This window comes from Podarcis vaucheri, assembly GCF_965113315.1.
Source record: "Podarcis vaucheri genome assembly, chromosome: 8".
In the NCBI taxonomy this organism is placed as follows: Eukaryota; Metazoa; Chordata; class Lepidosauria; order Squamata; family Lacertidae; genus Podarcis; species Podarcis vaucheri.
In genome coordinates this window covers 58,736,021-58,760,208 of record NC_138766.1, presented here as the reverse complement: position 1 = coordinate 58,760,208, position 24,188 = coordinate 58,736,021, and the positions used below count along the sequence as shown (strand labels likewise).

At 40.4% G+C, this 24,188-nt stretch overlaps 1 long non-coding RNA gene across 2 annotated transcripts in view; it reads left to right on the top strand.

Annotated features, from left to right (window-relative positions):
* Positions 1–24,188, top strand: part of LOC309538493 — a 257,452-nt gene that overhangs the window by 102,533 nt on the left and 130,731 nt on the right. For both annotated transcript variants that reach the window (XR_014222230.1, XR_014222231.1), the window contains exon 3: positions 23,983–24,055. This is a non-coding gene — a long non-coding RNA (uncharacterized lncRNA). The remainder of the gene's footprint in view (positions 1–23,982; positions 24,056–24,188) is intronic.

The following is a 24,188-nucleotide window of genomic DNA, read 5'->3' as shown; positions in this document are numbered from 1 at the left end:
CTCAGGGTGGGCTGTAAAAGTGAGTCACAAATTCTTGTAATATTCCAGGAAGTTAGACTTTCGTGTTTACTAAAAAAAAAAAATGAAACAGGGTAAACTTTTGCATTCATACTTTGCTTTTCTAGAAGAGGTTATAATAAATGTATCTATGCAGCTGGGCTCCAGGCTATCTTTTTCTCCAAAAGGAAACACAAGAAGGAAACTTTCCCTTTAATTTGGGCACTATTAATCATAATGCAGATAATGTGCTTCCACAGTTCCTTGTGAAGTCATCTTCCTTTCTAAGGTCTGTGATTCTTGCTCCCATTGGACAGGATAACTGCACTGCAGGAACAGACAGCAGAAACAAACCAACATTACTTAGCCACTAACTTGCTGTAAGGAAATAGCATTGCTGGATCCCCTCTTCACAGTGGATAGGGAAGGTGGAGAAATTTGGCTCAGTTTGCAATTAATGGAGAACCTGCTAAATTTGCTCTTCCTAAAACAATACACAAACCAAAACACAGCCACCTTTTGAAATTCACCTCTCTCTGAATTTTGTGATGCAGTTCTCCAGACATGTAATGTGTAAAGAAATGCCTACACCAGGGTAAAGTGTGCATTAAAAATACATTATATTCATGAAAAAAACATACAAAATGCATTGTATTAGTGAAAAGCACTTGCCAAAAGAGAGAGAGCATATATTAGGAGAAATATGCTAGTGAATTTTCATGGAAACTTTTGTAAAAAAATAAATAAATTCACAAGCTGATCTGCAAATGTGCAGAACTGAACTTAAAACTGGAAAAATAAAAAACCTAGAAAAACTGAAATGGATAGATTTATCCACCCCCGACAGAGGGTATTTGTATTCTTCAAGACCCTGACAAAAATATCCTGCTGTCAGCTGCAGGACTTCCTTTCCTTTCAGGGTGCTGTCTCTACTTACACAGCAAAGAGGTAAATTTCCACAAAGTGTAATGACAGGGACAAGAGAGTATGGACTTGTAGGTAGATCACAGAAATATGTGATCACAAGCTGACAGGCCTGGGAGGTTTGTTTAAATTTTTTTGGAGTATGCAATCATTTTAACAATTGGTCTCTGCTGCTATGAATGGGGTTAAGAAAAGCATTTTTATATTTCTGCACACTGCCCTGGTGTTTTGTATAGAAATACTTTTATCAGTGACTAAATATTAAAAAGTGTTGTGGTCAGGGAATAAGTTTAAGATATCGGAGCTCCCCATTTTGTGTTGATCTGTGTTGGTCTGCAAGATTATCAGTGGGACACAGCACACTCATGGAGCAGGTTGACATGTTGTGGTGTCCCCCCTCTTCGGTTTTCTTTTCTTTACTAAACTGGTCCTCTCCTCTACTTATTGTTAATCTATAGCTCCTGGCACTGAGCATTGTCCCTTGGGAGCTGGGCTGTCATTGACTGAGCCCCCTGCTATTGAACAGTGCTCACAGCAGGGAGCACCTAGCAGAAGCTAAAGCTGTTTCAAGCTGTATTAACCGTTGATCAGATTTCTATGTGAAAATCTGCAGGGTCATCTGGGGACAATTATTTGAAGAGCAACTATGCTTTTCTTCTTCCTCACACCAACTCCCAGTACCAAATATGCAATACTGCCTTTGGGACAAAACAAATGCTGGGAAAATTGACTGTTTTCATTTCTATTTTTACACCAGACATGTAACATTGGCTTTTGCGTACTGTAGGGCTGATTATAGTCTAACCTACAAAAATCAGCCAGGATGAGAGGGATGGTAGAGACATGTGTATCTAGAGAGATTAAGGGGGGGAGGGGAAGTGTGTTATAGTAGTTAGAGTGCCGGACTATGACTTGCAAGGGTTCAAATCCCCATATGTGTTCATGAAGCTTGCTGGGTGACCTTGGGCCAGTCAACATCTCTAAGGCTAACCTACCTCATGGGGTATTGTGGGGATAAAATAGGGACGGGAGGAACCATGTATGCACCTTGAGTTCCTTGGAAGAAAGATGGTTTATTGCATTTATATCCCAAATACAATAAAGGGCTTGAAGTGAGGGCAAAACTAAATGTGTTACTTAGTTTATTGTTGTGCAGCTGCTTGTACTATGCCTGCAAAATTCACGGTGCATGAGGAACTGTTTGCTTTTCCTGCTCAGTTTCTGTTTGCATGTACTTGGACTCCTATATTTAACATGTCCCCTTAAACATGTCCCTTTAAACATGATAGGGCACTCACCCTCCCTTGTGTTCTGAACAGAGGAGAAGTGCAAAGAATAGCTTTTCTCTGTGAGTGAGCGCGGAGGTGGCTGAAGTAGATACCATTTTCCTTGACAACAGGGCATTCCTGCATCATTGCGTGGTCTTTTCCCCCTTTCTGCTCTTCTAGATGTGGCAGCCATTTTGTGTCAGTACTTTAGAGGTCCCCACTTCAACATATGCTGACTCATTCAGACCCCACTTCACCTATGAGAACCTCAAAACCTCTCCCAGGTACCCTGCCTCAGTCTGGAGTTCATCCAAATCCGGCCCACAGCCCTTATAAGTGGTAAAAATTTCTCCTTGGACGTGTGGGTGTGCCACCTCTATCCTCCTTTCAAATCCCCCGCCAAACCATCTTTTCTGCAAGACACTTGGCTTCACAGCTTAATCCTCACCCCCAACTGTAAACATGTTCTGTCAGAATGAGTAATTTGTGCTCTGCCAGATGTTGTTGAATGCCAGCTTCCATCCAGCATGGCCAATAGCCAGGCATGATGGGAGTTGTAGTTCAAAGCATGTAGAGGGCCATCGATCCTTCATCCTTGTTCTAAGTACATGCAACACCATTTGTTCACATCTACCCCTTGCTACACTTTTCTCTGCTTTCCAACCCCTCTGTAATTTCTCCTGTTCTTTACTTAAAACTGTAATCTCCTTGGGACCAGGGATCTACAGTGGTGCCTTGCAAGATGAAATTAATTTGTTCTGCGAGTTTTTTCGCCTTGCGAATTTTTCGCCTTGCGAAGCACGGTCAAGTCGCAACTGCACCTCTTCAAGCGGTTTTAAGAAAAAGGAAACAAACTTGCAAGACGTTTTCATCTTGCGAAGCAAGCCCATAGGGAAATTCATCTTGCGAAGCAACTAAAAAAACGAAAAACTCTTTCGTCTTGCAAGTTTTTCGTCTTCCGAGGCATTCGTCTTGCAAGGTACCACTGTATTTTTCTTTTACATTGATGTCACTGTCTTCATCAAGTCAGAATGTGAAACAACAAGCAAAAGGAGAACAATTTTATGTCTAACATATTTAATTTGTTTATGTGAAGATGGCCCTAGAATTGAGAAAGGATTATTTAATCTGCTTTACAGTATACAGTTAAAGGAAGGTTTTAAGTCAGACCTCAGTGAGCAAGGAGGTGGGAGGGTTTGCAGATTTTACTACCTTGGGGAGGGATGTAAAAGGGCTAGATAAAAATATTTCAGCTGTACATATGGTAAACATCTGTATATATTATAACAATAAAAATATTATAGTCTTGGTTCTTATTGTCAATTATATGTAAAACAAATAGTTGAAAAGGAGTGCGTGTTTTATAATATTCAAAGGCAATGCAAAAATTGATAAAATATTAGTTATGTTAATGGAGAATAATGAAACCCTCTCTAACAACCATTCTGCATTTATATTTCCTTATTCCTACATATTAAAAATTGCACTTTTTCTGTTTGCAAATGATAATTGATCACAGGCTAAAGAGTGCATATTAAATTAAAAACACTACTGAGCTTTTGGAATCAATTTGCATAATCCTGACAATAATTGTTAAAGGGCAGCAAGAGTGCCATGGACTTAAATCTAGTGTTGTGAACTGCATAAAGAAGGCTCTAATTCATAATGGATAATAAATTGATGCTCTTTGTCAGCTTTCCAGTGAGTAGAGAACCACACTGGAGTGGGGGAAACACACTAGAATTCTAAATGTAATATGGAGCAGAGTGGCCATTGCTGACATCTCTCTATTAACTCATGTTGACCAGCTTCTCACTAATCTCAGAGGTCTTTGAGCCAACATGTTAATATATGAAAAATGTTGCTTTGGAAAACAAGGAATGACTAGTCAGTTGGTCCTGAGCAGTTTTTGTTTGTGACCATCTATTGCCAAATAAAGTACATATATTTTGAGCATTCATTTTGTAAGTACTGTATTTATTTTTAAGAGAAAGTGCTTAGCTGAATGTTGTGGGTTTTTTAAAAAGAAAATATGGGTTAGATCCAGACTGCTGAAGTTAGGTCCCATTGAAATCAACAAGACAAATTAGTCATGATTTGAGTTCCATCAACTTCTGTGAAGGCCAAGTTCAGCTAAGTTTGGATGCAACCCTGAATGCTAAACATCTTGTGCATGGTGGATGGATGCAAAATTGCATGCCTTTTTCAGAATGCAAAAAGGAAAAATATACTGGTTATAACCTATAAGCCTCTAAATTACTTATGCCACATCCTGTGCACACTTACCTGAGGGTAAGTCCCATTAAGCTCAGTAAGCTCTTACTTCTGAGTAGGCACACCTAGGATTGCACTTGAACTATATATCATCCATATCACTTCTGTTGGTGGGTCTCATTAGAATCTCAAAGATCTACTTAAGGGTATCCTCTTAATGGTGTCACCTATGTATCAGGTTCAGTCAGCAGGGAACTGTTTCCCAGTTATGAAATGTCATCCCACTGTAGACATAGAAGTCCAGACTTTGCTGCCTGGGCATGACTGTGGGAGACCCATGATCAGATTGCTCAGATTTTTGGTGTGTGTTTGTGTTCAGAGATAAAATCACAGTTCCTTCAGTGACACAGCTCTTCCTGATGGTTTTAGGGCCTCTGGTTAAGCTGGGAAATTGGGGATAGGATGTCAATAATGGTGGGGAAATTTCAGTGAGTATAAGAACATAAGAAGGGCCTGTTGGATCAGGTCTATTTAGTCCAACAAGCAGCAAATTTCATTTCATTTCATTGCTACTTGCCACAAGCTTACAGGATGGGTCATGCTATGAATCTAAAATAATACTTCTTTAAAAAAGGGTTTTATTTTAAGAATGCGGTCACAGGATGCATGGTCTTAAATTTGTGTTTAGCATTTTCCTTGCAGTAATTGCTAATATTTTGAAGGGAGTGGGAAGCCTGACAAAATGCAACATTAAGGACTGGGAGTGGGAAGGTTAGGGTGGTAACAACAGCCATTGTTGCCATTTACCTTGAGTGGAGAAGGCTTTGTTGGAGTTGCTGGCCTGAAAAAGCTGACAGGGCGCTTAATCTGGCTTTGTAATAATTGGAAATGACATGCCCTATTGGCCTGGGATGAGCATTTGGTTTATATAGGACAGCACCAAACCAGACCTTAGAAAGGGAACTCAAAACGGCTTTTGTACAGCGTAGGATTATGCCTTGATGCTTTGTATCTTTGGAGATTGAATAATTATCAGCCTTCATACTAAAACCTGCTAAATGTGATCGGTGCCATAATATGCTCAGGAGGGATGCCTCAGTTACAATACACGTGTAAGAAATTCAAAATACTGTAGTGTTGCCAGTAAAATGTCACCACATAACAGCATATTTGACTGCCAAGGTTTTGTTTCTCTCTTCTGACCGACTGTGCCATCTTTTTTTTGAGAAACCAAGCTCTTAAGTGGAGGGGTGGGCGAGGGATTTGAGGGGAGACATTTCAAATGACTATGGAATGTAGCCTGTTGTCTGATGACTGAATAAAATGTGTTCTGATAGCTAAATGTGATTAGCAAACTCTTTGGAATACGCTGTTACATTCATCTTTGGTGCTTATTAATGTTTTCTTTTTTTGAGGGAAATACATGTATGTTGCTGGTAAAATGAGAATGTTTTTATGCACTGGAACTGGCTGACCTAGATTTCAGGCTGAGCATCAGATTTTTCGGAAGCTGAATGTGGCTTACTTACTGCATTGCCACACATTTTCAAGAAAGGTTGGTGTAACTGTGACTCTCAGTATCAGCCATGACATACATCATGAAATGAATCAGCTAGGGAGCTAAACTGATTTGGGTACAAAACTGGGTTTGTTTGCAGATTCAACAGAGGTGTTCCAATAATGGTTCAGGTTGTCTTTGACTTTGGGAAAATTATTTAATATTTATTTATTTTATACATTTATATCCCTCCTTTCTCCAAAGTTGCGATCCAAGGCAGCTTGCAACATTGAAAAAAAAGATCAATTATAAATACAGGGTAATTTAATATTAATATTTAAAATACATCACAACGTTTATAGGCAGCAGTTAAAATATAATTTGCCATGACAGCAGCCCCGTGATCAGCATTGACTGCAGCTTCGTTTTCAAAGTCCTGTTTGAATAGGAAGGTATTAGCCAGTTGGCAGAAGGATAACAAAGAGGGAGCCAATCTAACCTCTCTCAGGAGGAAATTCCACAATATGGGAGCAGCGACTGAACTGGCTCTCACATCACTACAAAGCCTCTCCTCCTCCCAGAGGGGAGGAGTTGTGATCGGGAGCCTTTTCCTGCCTTTAGGAGGGGGTGTTCCGGCCCCTACTCTGTTTCCCTGGCTGCCGTGTCGCGCCCCCTGGCAGCTATCCAATCTGGGGGAGGCTTGGGGGCGGGGTTTAGCCGCTCAAAATGCAGCCGCAGCAGTGCTTCCTCCTCATTGTGCTGCTGTTTTTCGTCGGATCACCCACCCACCCTCCCTTTAGCTTATTGCTTTTTCTTGACCTTGCTATGCACCTATGGTTGGTCTCCTTGGTTGTCCAAGGGTCCTGGTAGGAATTTTTATCCAACTGGCAAATTGGCACCAGCCACTTGGTTTTTTGCCTACCTTATAGCAAATTGTCACAACTTTTAGGTATTGGCTGTTAGGCATTGGAATATGTTTGTGTATTGGGGAGCAGGGTGTGGCCATCGCCTTCCCCTCCACTTTATGGGTATTCCGTTAAAGGAATCTGGCGGTCGTGGATCCTGTCCAACGCCCTTGCTGGTGGCTAGGGCCATGGCATGACCCCCGGTGACATCAGGGGGAGCTTACAGTTGCATTTGCATCAACAGGCTCCTCCTATTGGTGGTTAACCCTTGTTAGACTCACCCCTTCCTGAGGGGATGGAGTCATGATCCATTGTTGTATCCAATGCCTAAGCCAATACCTCTCACATGCTGTAATCAATAAAGTTGTGGCCTTTTTTTTTAGCCCATTAACCTAATATTCTGTGTCCATGTGTCTTTTATTATCCTCAAGCGGGTGGTGGGTCCTCGAATCACAAACTGTGTTTCTGTTACAGAACTGAGAGAACGTGCTCACCTGAGGATCTTAGTACCCAGGCAAGTTTGCTTTCGGAAACATGATCTTTCATGTAACCAGGGCCCAAGTCATATAGGGCTTTATAGGTCATAACCAGTACTTGGAATTGTGCCCAGAAATGAACCTATGAAGTTTTTTCTTTTTCCTTAACAGGGGAGTAACACACTTCCAGTCATATTCAGCCCTATCTTCATTTCAGGTTTCTTCAACTCTCTGGTGTCAGTTATATAAATATTTATTCCAGTTTGAAGAATTTATAAACTCCTTAATAAAAAAAAATATTCCTAATCAGGGTACATAAAAGCAGTTTACAACAATTTTCAGTAACAAACAAATAAAATCAGCAAAATTTATGAACAAGGATACATAACTAAGTGATATGGCCCAGTAGGCTTGCTGAAACAGAAATGTTTCAGCAGACATCTGAAAGGGTATAATGAGACTGAATGCCTAGTATTAATTCTGAATCAATGAAGTCCAATATCAGACTTAAATAAGTAAATAGACAAATATTTATTTATTTACCAGGCTTACTAGAACTTTAACAGAGAGCTTTCTAGTGTTCATTTGTTGAGAGAGCACCTGACAGGGTAGAGTGGGCAACCAAGCTTTGAAGGATTTTGTTTCACACTTGCTTTTAAGGGAATACTATATTGAGAAAATGAGAATTCATTAACAGAAAAGTTAGCCATTTGTTTCCTCTCACAGTTATTTGAATTTAGAAAGGGCACCTGTAAAAATTGACATTTCCCTCCCTTGTTGTTTGTTTCACATATTGAACTCTTGGTGAATATAACTGAGACCAATGACATTAAGGGCTGAGCAGCGACCAGTTTAAAATTACCCAGTTCACAGGTGGCGCTTTATTGACAAGCAGATCACTTAAAGTCATTTAAAGAGCACAAAACATAGCTGAATTTGGAATGTTTAGAGTGCAGAAAGACTGGCTGCAGCCTTTGTATACCCTCCATGGTCTTTTAACAGTCATTGCATCACTCCCAATTTTATTGTCATTGCCAATTTTATGGCTGATTTTGCCTATCCCGCAATTGTTCCCCAAGCCACAGCTTGCCAGTGCTGATTCCAAAACCACATTCCCAGCATGTTTGCACTTCTATCTCAGTGATGTCTATGTTAGCTTGGTCATGTACATAAGAAATGAAGATGGCAGGATTCCCAATGATGTGCTTTACGGGTAGCTGGCCTCAGGCACCAGGCCTGTTGACACACCAACTCTGCATTATAAAGATGTCTACAAACGGGACATGAAGGCTGGCAACATTAACTCCATCACGTGGGAATCCCTTGCAGATGACCATCTGCTGGGAGAAAGTCAGGCTGGGTATCCACAGCAATGACCAGAGGAGAAATGACTGCTGGGAATAGCACAAAGAGAAGAAACGCTATGGTGCGTCCACACCAGTGAAACTGGACCCCTTCATCTGCCTTAGCTGCAGTAAAGCACACCTCTCTCGTATTGGTCTATACAGCCATAGCAGGCACTGTAATTCTCCAACAGTTTGTTGGCACACTCTGCAACTGATTTTAGCACCAATGGCACACTCCTCCATTGTCTCTCAGGCTTCTTCAACCTTGGCCCTCCAGATGTTTTTTGGCCTACAACTCCCATGATCCCTAGCTAGCAGGACCAGTGGTCAGGGTGGATGGGAATTGTAGTCTCAAAACATCTGGAGGGCCAAGGTTGAGGAAGCCTGCTCCAGACAGACAGAAGCCAATAATATTGTTTCTCCCCCATCACTTCTGCTTTGCCATCTCAGTCCTTTTTATTTTGTCCTTTTTACCCACCTTAGAAATGCAGCTTAAATGAAAGTTCAGAGATCACGGAACACAGTGGGATTGGGATTTGATCTCTGGTGCCCTGTAATTGCCACTGATGACCTACTCCACCGAAACATTTGTGCAAAGTTCAGAATTTGTCTCTTTGTGTGTATATTACCTTTATGCAAAAAATGTCACTTGACTTTGCTCAGCTCTTTATTTGATCCCATAGTATTTTTATTTTATTTTGACATTTACTATCATTTTTTTCCAATTTGCTGTTTAGAAGCAACCTTTAACATATTTCAGATAGAGCTATTTAATATCGTCCATTGTAATTCTCCAGCTTCATCATAATCTATTTTTCTAAGGAGGTCACCTTTAGCACAGGATGAGATTAATGTATTTTATTAACAATCTATCCTTTTTATGAGGTTGTCTAATTTGAAGCCGAGAAAAGACAAATTCAGGTGGCCTTATTTAATCCTTAAGAACCACCTTTTCGCAATCCTCTGTGGCATGAAAAACAAAATTGGTTGGTTTTTTAAATTACAAAATAACATGATCTCCAAAGTGTCTTTTGTTCTGAATATTTTGTCATTTCCATTAGTTATTTTCTGTCAAATACATCTTATCTGCCCTGATATTCTGGTCTGTAGCTGCAGTCAGTGCAATATCTGTTAGTTCATAAAATAACATTTTAAAGAGTTTATGTAAAATTAAAATGTAGTTTATAAGAGCCATTTTAGGAAAAGAGGCAATTCAAGATTCCTTAGCTCAAGCTTTCTGTTAATCTTCTCCCTTTGTTTTGTTTACATATAAAATCCCAATGTGATTATATTTGTTGCTTGAAGTGCTATAAAGTGCTTGGATATGAAGGGAAAGGAGTTGGTTTGCCCTTTTGTACACAAATACACCACAATGTTTATTCAATTTCAGTTTAATCTTTTAGCCAGCAATAAGAATATAAAAGACTGATCCATGGGACTTTTGTTTAGACCAAACCCTAAAGTTGTATATATATATTAATTTAATCTGGCAGAAGGTTTATTTCTGGTCTGCTCTGACAGTGGGGTGATAGGTTTCTATCGCATTGCCTAATTAATACCTTTAATCTTTTTTAATGGTTAAACTGTCTTCCTTTGGTTGCAAGGCAGACTAGAGATAAAGGCACACAAGACTAGAGGTTAATCCCTGCATTTTACTTCTTAATTTCTGCAATAGGGATTCCCTTCCTTCTTTTGCCTGTTTATTTGAGACTTTCTTCAGACGCTGGGAGAAAAAGACAACAGGAAGTTTCTTTAGCCCTATCATTCAAGATTAGGCAAACATTAAAACTATGGGAGATAGAATATCAAGTTATTAGGGAGCTGAGTGAATGGGCCACATAATTTCCATATCTGTTTAGGGTGGTTGTTTTTAAGATGCAAATGAAATGTTTATTTTGTGAGCTCTACTTTGTGGCGGGGAGCCTTTTGTGTTCATTCTTACAAGGCAATATAAACTAAAAGTATAATAACTCTGGGGGGGGGACCCCATATATTTACACCACAACATAGAAAATCCAATAATATGGTACAGGATTAGAAAACAACATTATTTTCAATTGCCTTATTGAGCTCCTAGCAATAGGCCCCAGTGTCTGTGGTGAGAGGAGGGGTGTTGCAGGCCAGGGAAAAATGTTGACCAGCCATTTCCCACACCACATATGGAGGGGATGTGGCCATGGGGGTCAGGAGAACATCCCAGATGCAGCAATCTGCCTGAGATATCTCATGGTGACAGGAGGGCTCCAAGTCAAAGCTGAGAGTAAAAGAAGTCTGAAATCTCATAAGACCCAGGATTTTTTGTTCTTACGAAATTTCTAAACAAGACTTGGGAGAAGTTTATAGAAGTCCTTGCCCCCACATTGCTCAGCCTCATTCACTCAAAGTAATGAGTCAGCACCACTCCTTTTCGAATTGATGCGCCCTGGACTCCAAGACCATTGTCTGTCTCTTGCCCACCTAAATATAACATGCCTTCTCCTTATCCCTCTAAAGAGAATGCTGGCTTTATTATGAGAGTAATATAAAACTACAGAAAGAGACTAAGTGGCACTTGCTGGTTATGCTTAGAAGTAATACCCATGCAGAGGGTGATTTTAACAGAACAACTTTCTTCTCTGAAAGGGGGGGTGGGACACACAAAAGAAATTATTTAATCTGTAACAACTCTAAGAAATTTTTCAAGGAGGGATACGGTACTTTAAAGATACTGAAAATTGCCATTGAAAGAATTTATAGATAAAAAAACACCCCACTCTTTCTAGATTTTCCCCTTTTAGAACTGTCAAACTAAGTGGTAGGCTTGTAAGCTTATGGCAAACAAAGGGAACTAGAAATGTGAGGAAATGATATAAAAATGCAGAACAAAGTTTTAAAGTTGTTTTAAAGTGATTCCTTGGGGGAAATGAAATTGAATATTTGCAGCACGTACTCTTCTGCTGACACCAGACTTGATGGTGTTTTGGTGGAGAGTTATTCCCTGTCGAAATAATACATAGAATAGGCCTGTCCTGACATTAGTGTGGAGCTCCAAAAGCAACTCAGAGCCATAGAAAGTGGTATGATAAAGTACATATACAAATACTGAATAATACTACCACACTTCACATAATATGTATTTTTAGTAGATAAGCAATATCAGAGACCAATATAACTATTCTTATTATGTAGAACAGACCCATAGCTAATCAGCATCTATATGAGAAAATCTCCATTTATTAAAGAAAACCCTCTACTTTCTATGAATAAAAATAAGCTTCTTGGCACTTGAATACATCCTACTTTTGCACCAGTATTTTAAGAAGTGAACAAGTTATTAACATAATTAGTTGAAGGGAGACCTGCACTCTAATGAGTCTACTAAAATATCAACAAAAATTACCGCTGGAAAAAACGGCATCCTATGAAATAGTTTTAAGTGTGTTTCATGATGAAAAACAATTTGCCCTACCATTACTATTACTTCTACTATGCTAAAAAGCAGTGGTGGCAGCAGCTGAGAATGTTATCATCTTATATGTGGGGAACTAAGCAGGAGAAAAGGATTGGCCAAAGTCCACAAAATCACTGTCAACCAGCAGGGGTGATTTCAGAATGATGCTGGAACAGGCAGTGAGGAATTCCCTTGCCTCCACAATGATTCCCCCTGCCGCAGATTTGGGCAACCCACCCACCCCTACCCCTCCGCACCCCCACTGCTGTGCTCACACTGCTATCAGCCCTGTCACTGCAACTGTACCTCACCTCCAGCTATGCCTGCACTGCCACCACAACACAGCGGGGAGGGGGATGAGGGAAAGAAGGCAGCACAGGAGAAGCCTCAGAGGGGTTGGCAGGAGCACAATGGCATAGACAGGACCAAAGCAGGGTGGGGGTTGGATCTGCTGCCTGAAGCAAATAGCTTTACCTTACCTAATGTATCCCTTCATGGATCACTGCCTTGTCATGGCAAAAGGGCTTGAATTACTTTGAGAAGCTATGAGCTATGCCATGCAGGGCCACCCAAGATGGACAGGTCATAGCCGAGAGTTTAGACTAAATAATAATAATAACAACAACAACAACACATTTTTATTTATACCCCGCCCTTCCCGGTTCAGAAAGCCGGGCTCAGGGCGGCTATCAACAAATTTAAAACACTTAATTGATGCTAAAAAACAAAAACAAAAAAGCATAAAATACGGTATAAAATGTGAATAACAATAAATGTGATCCACCTGGAGAAGGAGCTGGCAAACCACTCCAGTATGTTGCCAAGAAAACTCCATGGACATAAAAAAGGAGAATCTTTGAGAAGATAGTGAGAGTTTCCAAGAACACGACTAAGACGATTAAGCAACAACAAGCCTAATGTATGGGCTGCCCCTGACACAACTGAGCAGCTGAACAGCATTGTGCGGGGGGGGGGGTCTTCCCCCTGAAATTATTGATTTTTCACATTTATATCCCATCTTTCTTCCCTCGAAACCTTTGGCAATGTACAAGGGGCTTAGCTTTAGCATGCTCTATGTATCACAGACTGTTACGCATTCAGTGGTCTATGTTTGCCTGAGCTCTGGTCTAAGGGTTCTGAGCTCCTGTGTTCTCATTTGATTCATGATATCCAGTCACAGAACTTTTCAGGATTTGGGCCCTTAAACTCGGAGTCATGATTCGCAGCTTGGAAGTTTAGACAACCAATCATGTTGGGAGTGGGAGTGGCCAAGGCCTTCAGAAATGTATATAAGCAGTTGCTTTGCCCCTGTGGTCCAGTTCTGTTAGTTCAATAAAGGTTCTTGCTGCTATCACTGTGTCTTGCCCACCTACACTTCATAGACGATAGCCTGGATCGGGGCTGGATCTCTAGGCCCAGAATTGTTTGTGACACTTTCTGCAGCACTCTGATATTTGACCCAGGAGTTCCATGGCGTGTGGGATTCAAACTCCAGCTGCTTTCATCCCAATACAACTTGCTATTGGTCTATGCTGTCTCAGGGCAAGGACTGGCTTGTGGTTAAGCTGTGTATAACCTATCAGGAATCTTATAAGGTAAAAGTAAAAATAACTTTAGGGTCCTTCAGTAGCCAAAAGGCACTGCCTGTGCACAAGAATGGGATATCAACAGGCTTAAGCCAACCCCAATGCTCATAGAATTCAGAAAAAAGGGGACGATCACTCCTAACATATTGATGCAGACTGAGACTGATGAGAACTGAGCATGCTCAGTGGGCATGCAATACTGACTGACTGTTTGGAATGGGGGTGGGGTGGAAATGGAAAGGGTGAACAGACAATTGTCCAGGAAAAGGTCATAGCATGTCTGCCATCCTGAACAGGAAAACACGACAATATTTTGCTGCTGTTCTCCTTTGTTTTGAATGATTCCCAACTGCATCTGTTTTTGTTACTTGACTATATAAGGAAACATCACTTCTCTGCCCAATGCTGAAGCTATCCTTAGTAGGTTTTTACTTGGAGTTGAGATCTCCATGGTTCTTGTCACCACAAAACCACAATGAGATTTCTTATTTCAAATAGTTGTGAGATAAGTGAAGCCCACAAAATTAGCTGAGATGAATCACTCCTCACCCTTTCAGCACGCCATTCATGTACGAGGGACCCTGGGAGAAATTAGTGAATTAAAAACAAACATGTTGATGTGATTAATGGGGCATGAAGAGCAGAGAGAACCACAACTATGAGAAGCAAATTGATTGTATTGATTTGATAGACATAAACAATAAATATCTCAACAAAACAGAAGTTGAGTAGCAAGCAGCCACTTCCATTATCACTATCACCCCTTATCTACTTTATACAGATATATACGTACATACATACATACATATGCAGAAGATAAACGTATTTTTATACACTAGTACTTAAAATATAATTTACTGTTCTGTAAAGAGCCAGTTTGGTGTAACAGTTAAGAGCAGAGCTTTCCAAACTTTGTGTCATGACATGTTAGTGTGTCAGTTGCAGTGTGTAGGTGTGTCACACAAACGCTCCCTGCTCTCCTTCCGGGGTTGAAAAGGGGTTAGTTTAACCTTCATTTTGCTAGTAGAACTGAATTATTGTGACACAAAATGATGCATGTCTAAAAAGTATGTTGCCAACATGAAAAGTTTGGAAAGCTCTGAGTTGGAGTGGGAGACCAGGGTTCAAATCCCCACTCAGCCAAGATGCTCACTGGGTGACTTTGGGCCAATCACTGTCTTCTAGCCTAGCCTTCCTCAAAGGGTTCTTATGAGAATAAAATAATGAAGGGAGAACCATGTACTCCACCTTGAAATCTTTGGAGGAAAAGGTGTTATATAAGTGTAATAAAGAAAATAAAAAGAATGTGTTTGAATGAAAGATTAGCCACTGCAGCCTTTAAAGACAGAGAAGGTGAAGAGAATTAAGACCACTTTATTTGATGCTTTGTTCTTGTTGTTTTTTAAAAACTTTGGAAACAAATATGAATGCAGCAAGACTTTCAATATCATTCAACATCATGCAGATATGTGCTTTCACCAGATACTTGTTTTAGAGGACACTGGTGGGTTGTGGGCTACAAGATGAGGAGCCAGGCTAGGGGACTGGTGGGTATCTATTTGCATCTTTCTGGATGGATACTATTTTGTTCCAGGCTGGGCCCCATAGGTGGTACTGGTGAAGCTCAGCAAGAGTCCACAGTGTTCAGAAGCACCACAAGCTGCTCACTATGGACCTGGGTGCTATCAGGCTGGATACAAGGCACCAAAGAACTAGAATATTGTAACTATGGAATATCTGAAGACAATCTAGGGTTTAAGTAGCCCTGTTGCCAGGTTGGTGTTTCCAGCTCTGCCCTCTCTGAAGAAATTGCTGGTGCTAAAAGAGGGAATGACCCTATTACATAGGCAATGACCGTGGTGGGTATAGGGAATCCCCTGCTGCTCCTGGAGGTGGTGGCACAGAGGTGCCCTGTTTCAGTGCAGTAAGTTCTGAGAAGTCCTCAGATTCAAAGGAGGGAGACAGAGTACAGGCAAGTGACCAGACCATGTAACCAATGACCAGGTATGAGCTGGGCCTCAAGGCAAGGCTGCATGGCAATCAGGCAGACCAGTTCTCAGTGGGGTGTTCATCTTGACCAGTCAGAATCTGCTACTTGGGAAGCAAATCCTAAACTGGGGCTGAGCACCTAGTCAACAGCTCTGTGCAGGATGGTTTAAACACATCTATCACCACCAGCATTGTCCCAGATCTACACTAATATGCCAGTATTTTATATGTGCTCATTTCACTGTTGTCATATTTGAATTGCTCATCCTTCCCCGCCCCAAATATTCCATATGTGGATATTTGGCATAGTTCTCTGGACTGTAGAAGATAGCAAACATCATCAGGGATAATGACGTCACTGGCAGAGGCAATATGCAAAAAAATAGTATGTGATACTAAGGAATACGAGTGAGCCATCACAATTTATGTAATACTATTTGATCATTTTGTTTGTTTGCTTCCAGAGCAAGCAGCCCTCTGAAAAATTTTAAGACAATTCTGTGGTTTGCATGAGGCTTGTGCCCTGTGGGTAGGAAAGGTTGCTAAGGAGAAACTTTTTGTTTGTATGCAGCTGAGAAGTGGCTGCATGTGCAGTTTTAAGCTAATGAATAACTTGTTAAGCACACCTGTCCAAGTGGACCAGCTCCCACTAGGAAGTCTGCTTCCATTCTATAATTAATCTCCTTATCCAAGGGAAGTTGGAGTAAGACTATCATTCCAGACTCTGAAAACTAACAGCTTGAACTATAATGGACCAGCTAATGGAGCTAAATCAACTATCAAGTACACTCTGCAGTCCAGTCAATACACATTTACTTCTGAGAACCAGTGGCAAAAGCAGAGCAGATAATTATCCCAATTATAGTACAAACAGGAAGAAGGGTCCTCTCTCTATCTAAGTTTCATAGATGAGAAATAGTTGCTGTTGTTATAGCATTCAAGTAGCCCAGAAACTTGGTGGTACTTCTGGTGAGATGACTGACGAGGAAAACGCCACGGCCTATGAGAAATTCAAAACAAGACTAGCGCTGCTATTGTTTTTATATTGCCATCACCTTGCTAGCAACGGAGTGAACTTTGGTAAGCCACGTCTTCACCCATCCCTGAGATAAATAGCTATTAAGTGGTTAATACTGCCACACTGAACTTATTTATTAACTATGCACACTTCACCAACAATACTGTTCCCAATAGCACAATCAAGTAATGATAAATTCACATAATTTGTGAGGCAGCCCATGTGGGACTCCATTGCTCTCCCAGCTTACCAACACAGCCAGTTGCTAGTGTTTGTTGAGAGGGAGAGGAGAGAGCTATAGGAAACTTGGCGTAGGGTGTTGTGTGATGGTGGGGGCATGGCATTGGTTCCATACTGCCATGGGCCACACTGAGCCAAGCTCCTCCCAGAGCCATTCTGAGTAGCTCTGTTGCCTCAGTTTTCACAAAAGGTTAAGCACAAGATCCATTCTCTTTTTCTGAGAAAGATGACTGAGGAAATGCCCGGAGCTCAAGAGGGGAGGGGGTGGGATCTTTTATTTTGATGGACAACTATAGCTTTTAATCGCAGTGAATGCTTTTCCTCATGCGCTTTAATCACAGTGATTTGTGGGAGGAATGCTGAAGTAAATAAAAAGAGTTGTTCTTTACAAGGGTTGTCATTCTCCAAGTTTTGGCTGTGAAAGCAGGTCACAAGCAATGGTGTTAGATTATTGGGGTGGTCTGCTTCTTTTCCAGTCGTGCTTTTTTAAAAAAACAATTAAGATTTATTATGCTCTGTCCCTTTTCTTCATGGAGTGTACTTCCAAGAAGGGGGAGGCTGGCAAGAAATAATTGCGACTTTCCCAGTTTTTTTTAATAGGGAAAGTAAAATCACCTAGTGCAATAGTCCCTGGAGCTATTTCTCTGAACAGTGCAGATTTCTTACTCTGGGGCACCAACAACAGCTTCCCCCCACAACACAAAGAATAGCTTTTTTTAGGGGTGGATTTTTATCAGGGGTAGCAAAGTGTTAAAAAACAACAACCCTCACATCCATTGCTGTGGTCCTGAACTTTATCCCCCATCTAGTTACTGTTTAAAGTAGTACAATTCAGTATGGGAAGCAAAAGTACTTGTTTAGTGTAACATGTAGTTGGGCCTTATGAGTTAATCATATAAAGATATGCATGGTCTCCAACATTTCTCTGATGAAAATAGGGACATCCCATTCCATAATGATAATTTTATACCCCACACATCTAATTGGGTTGCCCTAGCACTCTGGGCAGCGTCCAACATATATAAAAACATAATAAAACATTAAGATTAAAAAAAAACTTCTCTATACAGGATTGCCTTCAGACAGCTAAGGGGTTGATAAATTCATACCCTCCACCATTTCTCTAATGAAAATAGGGACGTCCTAAGGAAAAGCAGGACATTCCAGGATCAAATCAGAAACCAAGACAACTTCTCTAAATCAGGGACGTCTCTGGAATATGCAAGAAGCTTGCTCACAGCTTAGAAATGACAGAATGAAGACCTGATACCCAAACTGATTACCACCCATTTCAGTCTGATCAAAGACTGACATGAATCCTGACAATATCTAAGTAAGAGTTTTATCTGTAAATCAGAGCTGCCTATGTACATTTGCCCTCCAGAAACTTCTATGGGAAAGCTAAACCAGGTGTGCATATGTTTGCTAAAAACACGCTGGGTGACTTTCATATAATATGGGGTTGAGAGGGGGTCTGCTTTTGAAACTGAATGGAGCGCCCAACAGATAGGAACAAAATATGTAACCCACCTTATCTCCTTCCTCTCTATTTCATTCCTTTTTCCCTTCCCAGCCTGGCTCCAGTACCAGACATGAGCTGGCTGCTGCTGGCTGGTTGTCTTCAAGTGGTAAAGTGCAAGAAGGCAAGGCAGGGATCCCCTGCACACTCCATTACTGAAAAAAGTAGACCCCCACCCACCCACACTTTATATCCAAACCAGTGAACCTTGAATTAAAATTTATAAATTGATGAAATGGTTGCGGATCTCAGGACCATGGGAGGATGCTAATGGTTGGCTTTGCATGCTGAATTTGATAAGGCCTTTTATGCTACCATCGGTATTCTTTTTTGTGGAATTTATAGATCGACTGTAGCGATTTTATTAAGGAATGTGTAATTCTTTTCCTTAGTCAACTCAGAAAGGAATTATATTTGCTCTACACCTTGTTCGTTAATTCATTTGAAAAGGTAAGGAACATATTTCTGCTTAAGACTTTAAACTAGTAGGATAGCAGATAATTAAAAACTGTCTCTATAATGACTAATGTTAAATTAGTCTGTTTTATAACTTTCCCTTTCTCACCGATCCTTTTCGCTGCTAATATTGAAGGAATCCCTTCTGGGAGAACATCATGGAGCTTGATTTGCCAAAAAGAACAGTCCCACATGTTGTTCTTTATATGGAATATGAGTTAAATTTCACTGTTTTAAAGTAAAAAAAAACCAAACTAAATACCCTACAGGATTAAGTCCTGTGAAGTTTGGGGAGCCTCACAGCTGAATGGAACCCTGTCTTACACCTACACCCACCCACAAACCCACACCAATATTAGCAGATACCCATGCAAGCAGCATGATGGATATCCCTTGTAATGTCCAAGACTATGGCTTCGTGATGGAGCACACAGCATAGGTCTCCAACATCTTCTAGAAAAGACTCCTGGAGAGCTTCTGCAAGTCAGTGCAGGCAATATTGAGCTCAATGGACCAATGATCTGATTCTATAGGCTATGGATCGTAAGGCAGCAATAGAGGACCTACTTAGCATTCAGATGATTCCAGGTTTAATCACTGGCATCTCCAGAAAATACTTGAAAGCCTCTTAGAGATTGTTGCCAGTCCCTGTAGGCCAGGCATGGCCAAACTTGGCCCTCCAGCTGTTTGGGGACTACAACTCCCATCATCCCTAGCTAACAGGACCAGTGGCCAGGGATTATGGGAACTGTAGTCCCAAAACAGCTGGACGGCCAAGTTTGGCCATGCCTGCTGTAGGCAGTGCTTAGCACAGGTGCCAACTTGAACAAAATATTGGGCGCCCCCTGCCCACACTTCTCCTCCGCTCCCTGCACTTCTGTAGAGCGCACCTTCCTCCACTGGGCACAACTGGGCACAGGACTCCTCTCCTCTAACACCCACTTGCCTCTTGTGCAAGAAGTTTTGGCCTGCCTCACTCTTCCAACCCCACCTGCTGCCCACTCCCTGCTCCTCCCAGCCTGCCAGCCTGCCTCTCTCCAGCTGCCCTGGCTCAAAATGTTGCCAAAAGTCAGGAGACAAACGAGGAAAAGAGGGTGGCATCTGGGTGGGTGGGACAAGGTGGCTGCCCAAGGGAGAGAGGGAAGGAGAGAGGAAAGGAAGGAGGGAGGTGCCAGCTTGCAGAAGATACAGTATGGGGGTATTCCCACTAAATATTTTATTGGGGAGCCCAAAGGGCTTTTAAAGTTGGCACCTATGGTAGTTAGCTCGATGGACCAATATAAAGCAGCTATCTCTTTGTGGCGTGTGTGCTGGTGCTCTTGGGATGAACCAGTTGGGGAGAATTGGGCTCTGTTGAGCCTAGTGGGACTTGTCCATGTGTGATTGACCAGATCAAGACCTTATATTTAAGAAAGATAGTGATAATTACTCAAGCATAATGATATAACAGCCATCACCACCATACTTTTTTGTTTTTGTTTTAGGCATATGCCTTATCACTGTTAGAAACTGATTATGTTGGCCTTTGTCCGACATAGCAAACAACTTCTTATGTTTGCATCTTACCTGGTACAGTTTTGAGCCAGATTGGAAAGGAATAAGAAACAATGATCTGTTGCAACTTACCATGTGGTGATTAGTGCTAAAAGCCTGAATGTTAACACTAACTTATTGATTATGTTTTGGATTGGTGTTAAAAATTATCAAACTTTTGAGATCGTTCTTTGCAAAATCCTCAAACCCAAACGGATTTGTTGGATATATGCAGAAGAGTGCACTGTTTTTCTACTGACATTAAAAATTAGTTATTTTAATTCTCTTATTTGGTGATTTGCTGCGCAAATGAACAGCTTTTAAGTTTTTCGTTAAATGATAGATCACTCATCCTTTAGTTTCTGCAAATTAGAGTTGGAGTCAAAATATAAATCTGGGAATAAAACCTCTCTTTTCATTTAGGTGTCTCTTTTGCACGTGTGGAACAAATGTGGCAATAACTATATTCTAATTTTAAAGTATATAATAAATGCATGATCTGCTTTACAAGCAGAGCTTAGATTTATTTTCATATTAAAATAAATCAGCAGACAACCAAAAGGGCACAACTTAGAGCATATTCGTTTTAGCTAAAGTGAATTAAGACCTTGTTTTTTAAACATAAAAATGTCCATTCAGAAGCATTGGTATGTTCTATACTTAAAATATGTGTGGTTAAGATGGAATAGATATCATAGCTTTCTTACTTGAGTTGAAAACAAAAGGCAGTGGGCTTACCCCTATACTGGGAAAGTATTGCTTTTTGATACATTTTTGATACGCCTTGCATTGTAGCTGTACTAGATTCTAGACATTAGAATAAAAGGAAAGTATTCTTCCAGTGTGACAAAAGACCAAAAACAAATCTCTCTAGGGTTTGGCCCCATGGTGGACTAGAGAGCAGTTTACTGTGAGGGTAAGCTTTTGGAATATGTACATAGTGAGAACTGAACAGGAACACTCCATACTGTTAGCATTTTGTTGCAAGCTCCATTGTTGTGTTTTTCTCAAATGCACATTTTAACACATTATGTACCCCTCAACTTTCCCACTTTAAGTGGGACACCCTGGAATCACAGAAGCCACCCCAGCTTCTGACTGGATCCCAGAATGTCCTGTTTTTGCTCCTGTAAGAGTATGGGCCCAAAAAGACATGCGTCCGGATTTTTCTCTGCATCATGTTCGAGGGTATGACATTAACATTAATATGCAATAGTTTTGAAAGCCAGTCTTCTACAATTGGTATATTATTTTTCATTTCTTCATTATGTGTGTACAGTGAATAACATATTCCCCACTAATTCTCCTCCTACCTTGTACGTAGTCTTTAATCCATTTTAATAATACAATTTGTGGCACAATTGCTAGTTTATCCCCCCATTATTTCCTGTGTTGTTCTAATAATACCCAGCCAAATAAACTTACATACCCATCAAATGTACATAAAATTAGTTTTTTGAAATCAAACCTGTATTCCTACCCATATCACACTGCAGAATGAAATATTTAAAGCTTGGCATATATTATTGCAGAGACATTTTTCTAAACTCAAGTTCCACAGGTCTAAATTAAAATATATCATCCTTTCCAACAAATGTTTTTCAAATCATGAAAAAAACCCTCTTTATTTTTTAAAAAAGAACTTTCGATCATTTTTGTGCCATCCCTTTTACTTTTAGTGCATCTCTGTTATAAATTAACACATTATAAAGAGCTGTCATAACAATTTCTCAGCGATTTAACTCAAGTGACCTCCTGTAGATCAGATCGTAGGCAAAAAAATAGCTTCATAGACCTCATGCAGTTTCTGTTGATATCCCTTAAAAATAATTCTGTTGATATCTCTTTAAATGCAGCAAATGAACTCTTCCCTCTCTCAGCAAACCTGTTCTGTCTAAGGCCATCCACCCAAGTTCCATTCAACTTTATGGCAATTCCACCTCCTAGCTCATGGACAAGGAATTTGTGTTGTTAGACTACAGCCACTCCTGGCTATTGACTATGCTGGCTGGGACTGGCAGGAACTGAAGCTCAACAACATCTAGAAAACCACCAGATTTCCTCTCCTAGCCTTTCTTGTTTGGTGCAGGCAACATATTAGTGGACAGTTGAGAAACCATGGAGAAGGGATGGGTTATCCTCACAAGTACTGATCTTACATACACCTCCTGTGTGTGTGTGTGTGTGTGTGTGTGGTTTATACATGACTAGGCTTAGTGCATGAAGTCAGGTATATTTCAGAGACTGGACCAGGGCACATTATGTTACTAATTCACATCACAAGCTCACTGTCCACAGATATGTCACATGCACAGGGTGAATGTTCTTGCCTTTTCTATCCATTTATACTGGCATTGGGCTAGATTGGGCATGATATGATCTGGAGAGCTGTTTTAATTTATACAGTGGTACCTCGCAAGACGAATGCCTCGCAAGACAAAAAACTCGCTAGACGAAAGGTTTTTCCGTTTTCGATTTGCCTCGCAAGACGAATTTCCCTATGGGCTTGCTTCGCAAGACGAAAACGTCTCGCGACTTTGTTTCCTTTGTCTAAAAACAAAGACATGTTTTGTTTATAAAGTTAATTTATTTCCCCTTCAATTTTTGAACTGCTCTTTACAGTATGTGTGACTTTAAAGAGCAGTTAATAAACTGTTGTTGTACCAAATTTGGCTTTGTTTGGACTTTTTTTGACCATAGGAACGCATTAATTGATTTTCAATGCATTCCTATGGGATTTCGTGATTCGCAAGATGAAAAATTCGCTAGAAGACTAAACTTGCGGAACGAATTAATTTCGTCTTGCGGGGCACCACTGTACACTTCAGTTTAAGGTCATTGAGAACTGCAAGTTATATGCACAAAATATGGCAAGTGGGAATCAATGGCAGAGCCTTTTTAGGTGTGGCACTCAAGCTCAGCAACAAACTCACAAGGGAGCCCTGTGCAGTTGCCCAACGACTTGGTTTTTGATTAGCAGTGAAAATACTTTTATTTCAGTAAGCTTTTGTAGATTATCATCTCTGGGCTGCCTTTTATGCTGCTTCCACTTTTTTTTAGGCTTGCTGTGTGGTTTTATTATTATATTTGTTCTTCATTATGCTTTGCTGCTTTAACATTGAGCATATTTATTTATTTATTTAATTCCCATCCCCTAAAATTATTATACCACTAGAATGTAAAAACACAAAAACAAAAACAAAAAACACCCACCCTCAAAATGGTTTATGAAAAGCATACACCACCTTGTGCATTTGTTAGAAAGCTGGGAATAAAAAAAAATGAAATTTCAATAAAATATGTGAGATAAGCGCTGAGAAGGTAAGTCGCAAAATATGGAAAACAAAATGAGCATTGCAGATCTGGAATAGAGTTTAAAATTCCAACATATGGGGTTGGAAATTAAACTAGGTTACTTTTTAGGGAGTTGCAAATGACAGCAGGAGGGAAAAGGAGATGATTGATATTCTTTCCATGAACTTTTTAAAAATCTTAGTATCCAAGGCAATGAATTTTGATTTCTTTTTATAAGGTACACATATCTCCTAGATTTACCTGTTTCTGTTTATCTATTTCTCTACAGATAACAGGAGAATAGGCACAGAACCATTTTGCTGGAAAATCACCAGAATGTGCTGAGCGTTCTCAAGGATATGGTATGTAAACAATGCGTCACTATTTGCTGAATTTAGGATTAGGATGGAAGTTTTTATTTGCAGACTTTTGTTTTCAAATTTTAGGGGACAGGGGGCAAAAAGGGAGAGAAGTTTGGGGGGAGGTGTTAGAAAC